General features: G+C 40.5%; 1 pseudogene across 1 annotated transcript; it reads left to right on the top strand.

The window, feature by feature from the left end:
- The first annotated feature begins 160 nt into the window (after window positions 1–160).
- On the top strand, window positions 161–15944 carry LOC148666265 (uncharacterized; annotated as a pseudogene). The gene is made up of 2 exons (XR_015936615.1): window positions 161–856; window positions 12681–15944. The product of XR_015936615.1 is annotated as an uncharacterized LOC148666265 (transcript).
- Window positions 15945–16679: the final 735 nt, after the last annotated feature.

Here is a 16679-nt window from a genome sequence, read left to right on the forward strand (position 1 = left end):
TGCTCCTCTAGTTGTATTTGTAAATTATTTATACATTTAATATAAATAAAAAAATGTCGACCGTATACGTTACACTATAATATAACGCAAACATCTATTCTGGACTATTTTTTTCAGATTTTTATTATTCTAATAATATTTTTGTGGTTTATAGCAACGGTTCATCTGATAACCCGGAAGTCCTCTGTTTGACCACGTTTCGCTTTCTATGTTCAAACCCACGTGTCTACAGCCGCTGCAGCGGACTTGCCTGTGTTTTTCAGATCGACTCTGAAAAAAATGGAGAATCTGTTGCTTAATCTGAAAACTGAGGCGCAATCTTTCGTGGAGACTGTGCTTAAATCGATCGTGCATGAAGTTTCGGAAGTTTTCCGAAACCGGACAGATGATTCCGAGAAGTCGATTGAACAAAAACTTCGCCGGATCTCTCAGGTTCTGGCGAGACTGGTCGTGATTAAAATCACGTCTGTCGACAACGGTTTCGGGGTCGAAATCGCGCAAATGAAGCAGGAAAACGAGCTTCACTGTTTCATGGAGGTTTTGCTCAAATCGTTCGTGTATGAAGTTTCAGACGTTTTCCGAAACACGATGTCTGACTCCCAGGACTCGTTTCGAGACAAACTCCACAGCGTCTCCCAGATCCTGGTGAGTCGGGCCGTGATTAATATCACACAGTGTGTGGAGGACAGTTTCGGGACAGAAATAACGCGAATGAAGGAAAACGAGACCTTTAAAGTGCGACTGCAGCTGTGGGAGAAGGAGTCGGGAGCAGGAGATCAGGGAGGGACAGATCATGTTGGACTCATGCCTCCCTGTGAAATCACTGCAGAAACAAATGAAGAAACGGAGCCGTCGGGTAAGTGCAGTGACTTTTAATTAGTAACGTTTGTGTTTAAAAACGGTGTTTTTAACTTCCTCACTGTTGAAACTGTAGTGGAGAGATGCAGAGCGAAGTAGGAAAGGTTTGTGATGTTGCCGAGGGATTCTTTTCTGCGAACTAAACTAGTTGTGGTCTGGTTATATTCTCATTAATGTTATTGCTGTTCTTTGAATGTGGACAGAAATATGTCGTCAATTGATACACTTTCTCCATGTGAAAGCCAATTTAGGAGACTTTGGAGTATTGGAAATATGTCTGTGGGCAGATTATTTATCGACGTGGCGGTAACTATCTCTCCTGTGCAGTGTTAATGTACTGCATTGTACAGCAGTGTCCAGTCAGCCAGGGTGTCTGTATTAACCCCTCTCTCTCTCAGTGCAGTGTTCATGTACTGGAGTGACCGGTCAATGTGTCTGTATTAACCCCCCTCTTTCTCAATGTAGCGTTAATGTACTGGAGTGTCCAGTCAGTGTGTCTGTATTAAACTCTCTCGCTCTCTCGCTCTCTCTCTCTCTCTCTCTCTCTCTCTGTAGTGTTAATGTACTGGAGTGTCCAGTCAGTGTATTAAATACTGGCAATTTAGACAGAACAAATGTTTTTGTGAAATTACATCCCGGACTGTCCTCTGCTGCCCTTTTCAATCTTCTGCTGAGCACAAAAGAGTCTTAAGAAAATGATTACAACTTTGTTCGATCAGCTTCTCCTCCTAGACCCTGTTAATTGCTGCAATGAGTTATTGCTTTGTGCTCTGTTTTGCCGTCTTCTGAATATAGTCTGAGGAATACCCAATGATGAACTAATGTAGGTGGTGTAGTAAAGCAGGCTTAATTATAATAGAACCACTAATGTCAAGACAGTGCTTGCTTTTCCCCACCTGAACTACTTTAAGTATTCATGCTGTATATATTATTTACATCTGTAGATTATGTGTTACTTTCAGATTCATCCTGTTTGTGTTCTAGGTTTTGATGTACAGATTTGATTTCGTCACCCCATTTTGATAAATATAATATTGGTTTACCTTCAGTATATTTTGTAGATTGAATATTTAATAGTAGATGTATTCAGTAGTACAAAGCTTTGAGGTCCTGCCTAGTTTGTGTTGAAAGAAAGCGAATGAATGAGTTATTTTCCCCAGACTGTGATTTGTGTACCGGGATAGTCGAGTTGTAATCTATTTAGTTACGCAAAAACGGCGGTATCACCACGTTTTCCTTTGTTTACTTCGCCCATTTGGAGTTCACTCTGCTAAAGACGAATGAACACAACGTGTCACTCCCTTTTGGTTCGGGGACAGACGCGATGAGATTCAATTTCATCAGCCTGCGAATGGAGAAAGGAAAACAAAAACATATTTAAGAAATTCTGTCCACATGCACTGAAGTCCACACTTCTTACGCTGCGTCATGGAGGTGTGGACCTGGAGGAAGGGCTTAGGGTACAGTTTGGAAATTGGGATGTGGTCTTATAATGTTAGTGAATAGGGAGGACAAGTTATGCCATGGATAAAAAAATGTGTGTTGAATGTCTTTTAAACCCTCTAACACTGACACAAGAGCAGGATTTGTGGCTGCTGCGGTTCGGAGCCTCGCATTGTCTTGCAAATGTATTCATCTGTGTGACAATGAACCCTTTCTCAGTCTGTCTGTGGGGTGGGGCTTAATCTACTGTCTCACTTCCTCGATTTAACATCTGATTACTGCTATGGGCTTAAGAGCTCATGAATTTAAAGTGAATATTTAACCGGCTGTGATATGTATATATAACCAATATAAATGTCAATATAATATACATATTACTGAGAAGTTATCATCAGTGAATGATTTTAAGATGTTAATGATAAATATCTATTGTACGTAGTGACTTTAAAATCTTTGTATATAAAATTTCAGATTAAAACAAAGTTTTTGCATATTCTTTGTTGTGTATATATATGGTTCAGCCACAGAACCAGGAGAACATGATCCTTCTTATAATATTATTGTGGTTTTGTTTTTGTTACTGAGAGATCTTGGTACATAATATATACATAAAACCATTTTCCATTGTAATTCAGGGTTCTGGATCGCTGAAAGTCTTAACGCACAAGAGAGAATGGTGATATACATAGAAAAATAGGTACCAGATGATTATTTGTAGCGGCTTCCTGAATATTTGTCCCACAAGAGACACTTTTTTGTGGAAACTATCAGGTTTTGATGTTCTTTCATGTGAACTCTTGCTCTTAAGATGGTAAGAGATTGCATCTGGTATTGCATGTAATTAAATGGTGATTATTTTATTTGCTCTGTTTCCTATATCCGGAAAATATAGTATATGCTCAGTAGAGGGGCAAAGTTTTTGAGTAGTGTTGTGGGAATTTTCTCTAAACACTTAAACAAGCAGAAAGTGATTCTGCATTCAAGTAGTAAGTTCCGTGAAGTTGCCCCTCCTACAGACAGCACAAACAATTAAACCCATGTGATTCGTTAGTGCTTTGTTTGTGCCGTTGAACGTAGCTTCTGTGCTGCTTTGTTCCCAAGATATAGCGCCTTGTTTTTTCGGGGTCGTGACGTCACTCAGCCCCCTTCAACGTCGTAGGGGAACCGGACCGGTCTCATTCGTTAGTGCTGGGATTGTGCCGGTTTGTGCCGTTGAAAGTAGCGTTGTGCTGCTTTCGTTCCCGAGATATAGCGCCTTGTTTTTCCATTAATCACGTGACCATGCACAGTGACTTTGACCTCGAGGAACCCCGTCAACCGAGTTAAAGCACTCTTCTATGTGTTTGTGTGAACAGGAAAATTACATTTGTCTCCAATATCATACCCGAATCAGAAGAGTTCCAGGTATAGCCTTAAAAAGCGAACATTAGCAAAATTGTATGTTCTTACAAAGAGGCTTTATGATTTCTGAAATATTACATTCAGCTCTCACTTATTGTAGCTCTGACTCTGTTTTCATTGCACCAAAAATGTCCCTCAAAATTTTAGCTCTTAGAACATAAACATCTTTGTGCACACCTTTCTGTGCCAAATGTTTCACCAGTTGAAATATTTCTATGCTATCTACAGCCTGATTAACATAGCTGCTAGAAGTCCTGCTACCACAATAGTCACTGCATAGGCACTGACATCAAATGCACAAGTGTTCAGTACACTCAGTGTCTCCACTCACCTTTACTGGGGGCAGGTCTCGGCTGCTTCCATTCCTCATCAGAGCCACTACAGCCTTTTTCACAGGAACCGAACAATCTATGTTGTAACCACTCAGAACAAGGCACAAGATAAAAAGATGGTTTCCGTTTTTTAGGTAGTGGTAGCACTGTCAACGGCCCTCTCACACTGCTGGGAAACACTATGAGCACCCATTGATATTCTCATACCTTCTGTGTGTGCTAGGTGTTTCATAAGGAACCTGTCAACTTGCATTGGCAGAGTGTCATGCTTCAGCACTGATTGTTTTAGGTTTTTGAAATCCGCCTCCTCATTGGCTGAGCTTCCAGTGATGTTCACACTTTTGAAAAGTGGAACCATTAAGCCAATCCAGAGTGGGAGACAGCAAGCAAGCCTCGTGAGATGAGGAACAATCTCCGGTAGGAAATGCAGGTTATGTCTATCACCACTTTCCACAGCTAGCAACCTGCATTCTTCACAGATTTCTGTTACCCAGTCTTCCAATGCTGTCGGGCATGCATCATGGGTACAGCTTGGCTCTTGGTCCCCGGCTACACCTATTTCTTCTAGAACTTCATCAGAAGGAAAAGCATCGTATCCTTCTGCTATTTTTTTGTTCTAAATGTGATTTTATAGTTTGCAGTTACTCTGTTGTAACTCTGCATTTATACATTGATTCTTTGTTACCTTTGCAGTCCTGCAGCACTTGGGTATATTCTTTTGTCAGGTTATGTCTGGCAGCACATCCTGAATGTTAGTACTGTTAATTTCCTACCCTCCTAACAGTGCCTGTAGGTGATAAATCCTGGAATGAAGGGCAAATATGTAGAATGAGTACTATGGTGCAACAACATACAGATGCAGCCATTCAAAATGCGCGGGCGATACCACATTATTTTGCGGTGCGCTTTACGCGGTCTACCGCGAGTTACCGTAAATTCTCCTATAATACCGCAAGTAAAATAATAGTATCCGGAATTTCCGCAAGGTGGAGCTAGTAAAGCTCAACCTCTCATGTTTGAGCTGTTGCCATCAAAGTCTTTAACGAAGATATTACTAATAGTATTAATAATGAATGACCTTGGACAAGCTGTAAACAAAGTATTGCCTTTGTCCACGTTCTTTTTTTCATTGACCGTCTTTGTAAAAGTAACACCACAGCATTCCGCAACCACGCATTTGTTTCCAATCATGCAAAGTACAGTAATTTTTGAGAACTGATTCACCATGCCTTTCACATGCTCATAAAAGAGATTGATTAAGGAACATAAACATATTACTGTATGCAAACTGTACTGTATACAGTATGTATATGTATATTTAATGTCTTAACTGTGCCCGTTTAAGTATTGAACATTTATATGGAATTTTACCACTGAAGGGAAATCTTAGTAGCTGAGCATAAAAAGAATAGGAGCATACTGCAATGCGTGTGAAGGCCATAAACGATATTAATTTTAGAACTTAAACATACAGTATATGGCTGGTCTCGGTACTTTAAAGAAAAAATACACACCAGTATTTCATTTCTCCCTAAACATTAAGCATCGAAGTCTTTAACTAACGTGATACCGAAGTCAACAAGCATACTTTTAGAATTTGATTAAAAGGGAATATAATATGGAATCGTGTATCTAAAGAAATTAATAATGATATAATTATATTCATGTACCGCAACACAAGAATAGTACACGCTGTACATTGTCTGTTGATAATGTTTCTGTAGTGCTTTTTCAGCACTCTGCACGTGACTTTGCCGGTGGCGCTGTGGGTTAGGTTCCTGACTCCCATGTCACATGGTCTGTGATCAAATCCTACTGTTTTTTTTAACAAACATTTCTTTGAAAAAATTAAACGTTTCGTTAGTCAGAGATTAATTAAAACCTCACTCGCACCAAACAAATTTATATTTCTAAATATCACATGATCAAATTTAAGTTTTTTTAATAACAATGAATAGTCACCTAGGCGTTACAATATTAACATTTATATTGATTTAAATCGCCTTTATTTAAAACCCATAAATAAAGCTGATACTGTTTAGACTATTAATTATTTAAAACTGTATTACAGCAGCACAATGCACAATGCAATGTAAATCGCTATCTTTGTCTTCTGTGTAATAATGTTCGCCTCTCTGTCCAGCAAATTAACAATAGTAATAATAATGAACTTTATTGTATATGGCGCCTTTAAAGGTGGCTCCTCAAAGTGCTTTACAGGTTAAAAGCAATAACAATAATACTATTGTTAGGCTGGGCAAACGATTTTTTTTTTAAGAAATACAAAATGAGATATAATGATGTGTTCCGGCTTAGACATTAACGAAGAGCATAACACGTGGGCGGCGTAGAGGTCGGCTCTGGCTTTCCCATCTACTGTAAACACTGCAAGTACAACCCCCCTCTCTGCGGGAGTGCTGGCTGTGACTAATTAAACCGGTTTCACAAGTATTTGCAAAGTAGAAGCAGGCGAGATTTCCAAAGAAAGACACCACCCCCCCTCAAAAACCCAGTAAGTACAGTACTTACTAGTTAAAGGCTAGGCTCCTCAATGAAATCGCTTTAACATGCTAATGCGTTGGTGTAACAATCCAGGCCTGGCAAGCTTCTAATTTCAACCCAACTACGGCGAAAGGAACCCTTCTTTCATTAGACGACAATGAACATATTTTAGCCCTGAATGAATTAATAGCAAACATGGTTTACATAAAATACATTTTTCCAAGAAAGTTTAGCCTTTGTCACTAATGAAACCACAAAATAAAGACATAAATATAAAAATCTTAAGATTTTTAAAATACATGACTTTGCAAACATTTATTTGAAAATAAAAACGATTGCAAACGCCAGGGGAGAGAGAGAACAGGGGAGGGATGTTGGTTTTGTATAAGGGGCGGGGCTATGGAAATGAGGTTTGGGAATGTGGAGTTACATGATCTGGCCGTTTGTGAATTATCGTTGTTGAGTATGGAGTGTTGAGGTATTGATTTTGTATAATGCTTTATGTTGAAAATTGAGGTGGATTTTGTTTATGATAAAGAGGATAAACTGGGATGGGAGGAGGGTTTGGTTTGCATAAGGGGCGGGACTATGATAATTGAAGGAAGTTGCGAGAGTATAATGATTTGATATATTTGATTTTGTACTGTGGTTGTTATCTATGTTTTTGGTTGGTATTATGTTTATATGGTTGTTTTTGTTGGTTGGTTGTTATTATGGTTATTAATAATACGATCTATAGTTGAAATCTGAGCCTAAATAAAAAGAAAAAGCAAGTGATTAGGTTTATGAGCAATCTAATTAATTATTCGTTTAAAACGCTATATAAAATAAAGTTTATTATTAATTTGCTGGACAGAGCGGTGAACATTATTATGCATAAGACAAAGATAACGATCCTGATCAGTTCAGAAATCTGTGTACGCTGTAAGGTTTTTACTTCTTAAACTTTTAAAATACAAGTTTCGATAGAAATAAATCCTCTTCCTGGTACAGTACTGTATAGCAAACCAGCATGTCTTTTTTCTCCAATCAGAGGGGTGTCAGATGGTGTCAGCCAATCACCATTCTGAAGCCCTACCATAATCTCTGGTATGGGGAGACCCCAGAATTCTGTCCAATAGTTCAGACAGATGATAGATACTTTTATTGATCCCATGAGGGAATTAAAGTAAATCATTTTAATTTTAGGAAATTATTAAACGCTTGGTTAAAAGCAAAGGAGATTGTCTGTTATAGTGGACATAAAAACAAGAGTTCGCTGGCATTTTATCCTAGAAGACGCAGACCGGCGCAAGACCGGTAAAATGCCTGATGAACTAGGGATTGGACAGTTTCCAAGTGCTTGTACAATCGATGGAAATGTTCAAATAAATGTGCAAAAGAAATAAACAAAATAATCATTTATTTCTTTATCATATTGGCTAGCTAATGTCCTCTCTTTGCTAGTTAGTGGCTGTGTTTCTGCTTTGGGTAGCAACGGGTGACTGTTCTCAGGCGGAAGATGTAAACAGCTTAATTTTCGTGTTAAATAATTTTTAAAAATTAAAATTCATTCTATACAGCAATTGCATATTTGGGTACCTTTTCATAAAACTTTCATGCTTAAAATGTTTAGGGAGAAATGGAAGACTGGTGTGTATTTTTTCTTTAAACTATCAAGACCAGCCATACACAGTACAGTTTATGTACATACAGTAATGTTTATGTTCCTAAATTAATATCGTTTATGACCTTCAGATGCGTTATGCTCCTCTTCTTTTTATGCTCAGCTACTAAAATTTCCCTTTAGTGGTAAAATCCATATAAATATTCAAAACTAAGTGGATTAAAATGTGCACAGTAAAGACATTAAATGATTAAATCTTTTCACTACAAACCAATGCACCATGAGTGCCCCTGTCGGTCATTTTGGCCAGCAAATCACTTACCGCGGTGCCCTGCGGTGGCTTATGGGTAGGTTACTGTACCGCGGGTTTTTACCGCGCATTTTGAATGGCTGCATCTGTACATTGTTTAAAATACAAAAAACAAATCCTGTCCTCACATCGACTTTCGTAACCAAACAATGTGTAAAATGTTTAACAATGAACAATACGGAGCTTTAATCCAGTACATTTCCTTGGTCTCTTAAGTGTGGTAACAGTGTTACACACCAGATGATGCAATTTTATACCAACTCTGTACTTCCTTAATATACTCTGTTGTGTGAGGGTATAACTTAATAAAGCTCACAAAACTAATTTTATCCTGTTCTATGCTCTGTGAAGGCAGACCTTAATCTATTGTCAAATGGTTAACTCTACTACATTTACTACAATAGTGGAATCACCAGTTTCGTGCCTGCTGCTTCTGGGACATGATACAAACAACGTAAACTGTGCAAACATTCCCAAAGATGCTCAGAACTTCAAAGAGGCAGGTACTTCAATGTACATTATAAACCCCTCTCCCCCTCTACAGGTAATGGAACAATAGAAAGGCAACAAATCCTTAATAAGCTATTGCATGCAGTAGGTCTGATATCTACTTTCATACACAATTAAGAATTAACAATCAAAAATCACAAATATGTAGTGCAGTACATGGAATCGGGCCGCTCAAGGTTTAAAAAAAAAAATCAAGCAATTGATGAGTAGTTTAAATCCCCAGAAAGAAATAAGGATGAATGCAAAACACTGCATATTGCTTAGAACTGAAATCTCAAACAACAAATCGTGGCGAGCTTTACACTTCTCTTTTGTTAGCTCCATGATGTCACCCCTTTAATCTTAGTGTTCATGTGATGGCCAAATCCCTAGCTAGACCCATGGCCTGGGTATTATGGGAAATGTTTAATGCAAAGTATAGAGAAGTCTGATTAACACTCAAAAATGTAACAAAAAATGAATTTCACCAAACCTGGCTTCAACTGTTCTTCTTCCAAATCTTCTCTGGAAACCCCAGTGAAAGTGCCCTACAGGTAATGGGGACTTCCCTCCACTGTGTAAATGAAAATATAACCAAGTTTTTTACATTGTTATGGATTACAGTTTAAGTGCACATCAAAAAGTTTCTGTATATGTAGACAGAAATTGATAAATTAATATTTTTTAGACCCACCTACTCACTTTAACTGCAATACCAAGGCCCATCACCACTTCTTTTGTTTATAATATGTTTTTAAAGCATTGCATTCACCACTTAATCATTTCAGCTTTCACATCCGCAATTTGTAACATGTCAGAGATTTTTTTGGGTTCAATTCTCCTTGTAACACGTACAGAAAGAAAACATTATAATTTAAATTCAGAAGTGTGACAAGTCATTTCAAGTTTCACTTGCATGTGTAGAAATATCATGATAACAACAAATAAAGCTTACTAATTTTGTGGTATTCCCCATGATATAAAACAAAATAAGTTTCTCAAATATCTTTACTTTAAAATAAATCAACGTAGCATCATAATTACAGTATAGCATTTCTAGTTTGTAAAGAAACTTACGATTTGGAAGAAGAGGTCTTCGCCAGAGATGCAGATAATAAATCAAACATCAACTGCAAAGGCTGGGGTCAGCTGATCAAGAGATCACAATTGAAAGATCTGGTGGTCGTGAACTTGTGGTTTTTGTATGGAGCTGATGGCACAGAGTGACGTCACGGCCAGAAAAAGAAGGCGCTATATTAAAATGTAAAACATCCACCCCCACCCGACCAGACAGAGTCGGAAAACAAATAGCATTCATTGTTTTCATCACATCCAGTAATTTAAGTACTGAGTGTGTTGGTACGTCCTTGTAGTCATATTTGTGTATTCAGAGGTCCGGGTCTGCCCTCATGCTGTTTTCTACACCAAGGACTGACTAGAAACACAGATAAAAGAACTGTGAGCTAATCGTTTCATGTTTGCGCATAAGACCCTTGTTAATACAAACATGTGGATAATGCCAGTTTTTCAAAGAACCTAGATATATGTTCACTTCTGTTCTATGAAAATAAATATTTTCCAATATTGCCACTGTGTTCATGTGTGAGATGATAGACTCTTGTTTCTCGGATGTGTTATGAACTTGTGTAAACTTTGTACATAGTGCCCCTTAAAAATAAAAGTCCTGAAGTCCTGGTTCCTTTTCACGTTGGCTAATGTGCTTTGCATAAAAAAGAGCAACAGTGGTTCAGAAAGTTGCAAATTCAAGTCTTTTTAAATATGTGGCTCGACAGACAGGTCGAATGTTCACACGTCCCTTGATGCCTGTTTATTTAAGAAGGAGACAATGCGAAACTGATTACTTCTTATGATTTTTAAAAAAGGTCACCGCTACGAGGTATTAAGACTTGTTCGTTAAAGCCTCTTTGTAAGAATATACAGTTTTGCTAATGTTCGCTTTTTAAGGCTACACCCGCAACTCCTCTGAATCGGGTATGATATTGGAGACAAATGTAATTTTCCTGTTCACACAAACGGATAGAAGATAATGATATTAAATGCAAAATCCACCACCGTACCCTCACCTGGGCAAAAAGAGGAATTGCAGAATTGTCACTCTCGTGCTGGTAACAGAGCGCTTGAACTCGGCAGACGGTGTAACTGGAGGTCCAAGTCGTCGTGCATGGTCATGTGATCACCGGAAAAACAAGGCACTATACACAAACGCTACTTTCAATGGCACAAACACAGCACTAACGATTGAGATCGGTCCGGTTCCCCTACAACGTTGACTTCACCCCCTGAAAAAGAAGATGTTATATCTAAGGAACAAAAGTAGCTGGGAAGTTATTTTCAATGGCACAAACCAGCACAAATGCAGCACTAACGAATGAGACCGGTCTGGTTCCGCTACGATCTTGTAGGGGGGCTGAGTGATGTCACGACCCTGAAAAAACAAGGCTCTATATCTCGGAATTAAAAGCAGCACAAATGCTACTTTTAACGGCACAAACGTAACACTAACGAATGGGGTGAGTTTAATCATTTGTGCTGTCTGTAGAGGGGCCAACTTCATGGAGCCAATTAACCCCCCCCTCTCTCAGTGCATTGTTCATGTACTGGAGTGTCCAGTCAGTGTGTCTGTATGAACCCCCTCTCTCTCAGTGCAGTGTTAATGTACTGTAGTGTCCAGTCAGTGTGTCTGTATGAATCCCTCACTCTCAGTGTAGTGTAAATGTACTGTAGTGTGCAGTTAGTGTGTCTGTATTATGTAAATGTAATGTATTATTATTTCTGTAGTCTTACTTTTTACATGGTAGTTAGGTTTCTGACAAAGCTTGTATATCTAAAATTACGTATTATCAGAAACCCCCTTAAACCCTCTTATTCCTCTATGCTTAAACAACCCAAAGTGATTGCGAGTATACTAGACGTGTGTTTGTGTAGCGTAAAGCTTACAGCTTTATCTTGAAGCTTTTAAGATCACATCGCCTCAGCTATCATTACTATGCTATTGTTACTCGTATATACATCCATACCAGACCCAACGCAGATGTGGCTGTCTCTTTTCTAATTGCATCTCTGACATAAGAACTTGGATGACTCAAAATGTCCTTCATGTTAACTGTGACAAGACTGAAGCCATGCTTATTGGCACCACCCATCAACTTTGTAAAATCAGTGTGAAACCCTATCTGTAGATGGTTTTGTACTTGAGCTTCACTCTAAATTGGAAAAACTTGGGGATGATATTTGACGTTCGACCCACATGGGCAGCGTGTTGTCAAAATATCTTTCATTCCCCTCAGAAATTTTGCTCGACTACGCCCTGTGTTATCACTAACTGTGGCTGAAAAGTGTTGTCTAATCTTGAATTGACTAATGTAATGCCCTACTCTCTGGGGTTTCTAAATCCACCTTGAATGAACTCCAGTATGTCCAAAATTCGACAGCCAGAATCCTGACCAGGTCTAATGCAAGTGTTCACATTACTCCTATCCTGGAGTCCTTGCACTGGATTCCTGCCAAGTTTCATGTTGACTCAAAATTCCTCCTGCTCACCTATAAGACTCTCCATAGCTTGGCACCTCAAGCACAATTTATTCTCATTGTTTTTATATTGTGTATTTTTTGTTGTTGCTCTTCTGTAAACTTCTTTAAGAAACCACCTTTAAAGGCGCTACTAAAATAAAGTTTATTATTATTATAAAGGTCTTGTTTTCTTGTACTGTGTTTACAGGCTCACAGGCCAGTGCTCTCTCTGATGCTGGGGAAAGGACTCCTCTTGAAGACCAACACAGTGAAGAGGAGTGGGGCCCCAGTCTGATGCAGGAGACAGAGCTCACCGCTTTACAAGGGAAAAAGACTCTCAGTGAGCAGTACACAGAGAGTAGACAGAGTGTCGAGGATCTGGACTCTGCTGTGCCCATGATGAAGACAGGACCTGAGAGTGAGACACCTGGGCTCTTAGTATGTTATGATTTTACAGAGAAGATTAATCTGTACTCAAACAATATTACGCAAGTTTGTAATGAACTAGGCTGTGTCTCTGTACAAGAGCACAGTGAAGAACTTGATGTTTTAAATCTTACAGAGCAGGATATGGATCTCAATTTGATTGACTGTGCAGAGCAGCAGACTGATGTACCTGGTAAAGAGAACAGTACTGACTTACAGCACCGAGAGGAGAGTCAGTATAGGGAGGAGCAACAGAAGCTCCCACAGGGCTTGATAATTAGGCCTTGTTCTGTTCAAGTGGAGAGACTGTCCCTGCAGAGTCTAAAACAATCATATGATCCCTTAGTATCTGACGACTTTACAAACAGGTTTAATAATCTGGTTACTGAGAAAATTGTTGAAAGTTTTAATGAACCGGAGAGTATGTCTGTTCTTGGGCAAAGAGAGGAACAGCTGAATGAACTGGATGGTTTAAGTCTCAGAGAGCTGGAGATGGAGTCCCAGATGATCCATACTGCTGAGCAGCACACTAAAGGACACGATGGAGAAAACAAATCTCAGTTTCATCACACAGAGCAAGGCCATTCCATGGAGCATTTGCAGAATAAGAGAACCCAGCACAATCAGAAGATGAGGAAGAATCACTCAAGACCTTGCTCAGATGGAGTGGACAAACTGCCATTATGGCACAGGGAGGAGCAGCGTTTCTGTCAGTCTAGCATTTCACAACCCTATCAGCACCTTCACACAGGAGAGGGACCTTTCAGCTGTAGTCATTGTGGGAAGAGCTTTAGTCACTTGCACCTATTAAAACAACACCAGCGCATTCACACAGGAGAGAGACCATTCAGCTGTAGTCATTGTGGGAAGAGTTTTAGTCAATCAAGTAACTTAAAAAGGCACCAGAGCATTCACACAGGAGAGAGACCGTTCAGCTGCAGTCAGTGTGGGAAGAGTTTTAGTGTGAAAAGCCATTTACAATCACACCAGCGCATTCACACAGGAGAGAGACCGTTCAGCTGCAGTCAGTGTGGGAAGAATTTTAGTCGGTCAGGTAGCTTAATAGTCCACCAGCGCATTCACACAGGAGAGAGACCATTCAGCTGCAGTCAGTGTGGGAAGAGTTTTAGTAAGTCAAGTCACTTTAAAAGGCACCAGCGCATTCACACAGGAGAGAGACCGTTCAGCTGCAGTCAGTGTGGGAAGAGTTTTAGTGTGAAAAGCCATTTACAATCACACCAGCGCATTCACACTGGAGAGAGACCATTCAGCTGCAGTCAGTGTGGGAAGAGTTTTAGTCAGTCAAGTAGCTTAATAGCCCACCTGCGCATTCACACAGGAGAGAGACCATTCAGCTGCAGTCAGTGTGGGAAGAATTTTAGTCGGTCAGGTGGCTTAAAAACCCACCAGCACATTCACACAGGAGAGAGACCTTTCAGCTGCAGTCAGTGTGGGAAGAGTTTTAGTAAGTCAAGTCACTTAAAAAGGCACCAGCGCATTCACACAGGAGAGATACCGTTCAGCTGCAGTCAGTGTGGGAAGAGTTTTAGTAAGTCAAGTCACTTAAAAAGGCACCAGCGCATTCACACAGGAGAGAGACCGTTCAGCTGCAGTCAGTGTGGGAAGAGTTTTAGTCAGTCAAGTAGCTTAATTATCCACCAACACATTCACACAGGAGAGAGACCGCTCAGCTGCATACAGTGTGGGAAGAGTTTTAGTGTGAAGAGCCATTTACAATCACACCAGCGCATTCACACAGGAGAGAGACCATTCAGCTGCAGTCATTGTGGGAAGAGTTTTAGTCAGTCAAGTAGCTTAATTTTCCACTAGCGCATTCACACAGGAGAGAGACCATTGTAGTAGCAAGGTTTATTAAAATACAGGAATTAAGTTTGCTGCTCCCGTGCCAGTCTCTCTCTCCCTCATTTCAAGTGGTGCTTGATACAGAGAGGCCATTCCATTTGGTTCACATTTAAGGTGTTTTTCTAGCTGATAGAGTCTCCTGATAAGGAACAACTCCCAAAGCTGAGACACATCAGCCACCCTAATTAATGGTCATCCCAAGTGGTTTACAACCCCAAGGTCAGAGTTCATGGTTACTCATCCTCTCACGAGGCACCAATAACTGTAGGGGTTTGTGCATTTACTGGGCCAATTGTTAATTGTTGCAGTAAGTCACAAAATGATTCTCGAATGCCCATGGAACTTTCAACCAATGAGCGACCGTAGTTCCTCCAGGTACAACTCCAGCTCCTCCTGGACATCCTCAGACTCGGCTCAGACAGTCACATAACGGCCAGTGTGTCCCAGTGCCAGGACTTTTCCTTGTTCTAAGAGTTGAGAACGGAGGTTGCCAGCGTGTAACCAAAGGATCCACCCAAGGTTAGCCCAGCAGCATGCCTCGTGAACCCACCGCGAACGCTCACATCAACGAGTAAACTATGGTTGGAACTGTGGACAGCTGAATATCAGTATTCAGGACTCGCGCTACATCGGGAATGAACCGGTCTTCTTCCTGTCTAAAGATTGTGACTTTTCTGTGTGCAAACTCTGCTAGTTTCAGCCAACAATAACTAGCCGGTCTTCAGAGAGCATCAGCAGTGCACCGCAGCAGAAATCTCTCCCTCCTTCTCCTTCTCTCACGTCGAACCAGCACTGCCTGGCACCGGGCCAGAGAGCGCCGATTGGACAAGGCAACAGCCTTCCACTGCTTCTTTGCGTCCGCAGGAGATCTGAATCCCCACAGAGCGTACGAGTATTCCACATTCTGCATTACAGCTCGAGAATTCAATTGTTACCTCAACCTGAGTTGATATCAATTTAATTCCTATGAGTCATGTACTTGCTTTTGAGTATCTAATGTACAAGTTGTGACAAAGTTCATTTACAAAACGGTCTAAATGAATGATATACGGAATGTATGTCTCTCTTGGTTTGTAACTCTTCGTGATTGAATGTAGACCTTTTGTATTGTGCTTACCCTCACTATAAGATCTGTTATGTTTAAATGCACATTTTATGCATTAATAAATGTGTTAGTATCCGAGTGTGTGTGTTGCTGAGTTATCCCGCAAGGTCGGTTTTCTAATAGCCATCAAATAATCATTTTCTGACTTAATGCTACAATTAATAATTGTCCCTGTAAATGCACAAAGCCCTACATTTACTGGAGCCTCGTGGGAGGATGCCTATAAGCTCCTCCAGTCAGGACAGGAGGTTCTACTGTACACGGAGAGGGGTGGGACGGGGGAACAAGTTGATACCCTGGCTTCTCTCCAGACACAGCTGGATGAACTCCTCCAGTTGGGATAGGTGGCTCTACTGTACACAGAGAGGGGCGGGAGGGGGGAACAAGGGGATACCCTGGCTTCTCTCTAGACACACCTGGATGAGCTCCTCCAGTTAGGACAGGAGGATCTACTGAACACAGAGAGGGGTGGGGGTGTGGAACAAGCCGATAACCTGGCTATCTCTCCAGGCACAGCTGGATCAGCTCCTCCAGTCAGGACAGAAGGCTCTACTGTACACAGAGAGGGGTGGGAGAGGGGAACAAGCGGATACCCTGGCTTCTCTCCAGACCCAGCTGGGTGAGCTCCTCCAGTCAGGACAGGTGGCTCTACTGTACACAGAGAGGGGTGGGAGGGGGTAACAAGCTGATACCCTGGCTTCCCAGTGGGCAGTGATTCGTCAAATATACGTATATATCACAGCGATAATATAGCTATACGTATATATACATTGCCGCGACGTATAATCAATGTTGAATTGCAACCGTAAAGTT

The sequence above is a fragment of the Lepisosteus platostomus genome, chromosome 5, assembly GCF_059453375.1.
Source record: "Lepisosteus platostomus isolate fLepPlt1 chromosome 5, fLepPlt1.hap1, whole genome shotgun sequence".
NCBI lineage: Eukaryota > Metazoa > Chordata > Actinopteri > Semionotiformes > Lepisosteidae > Lepisosteus > Lepisosteus platostomus.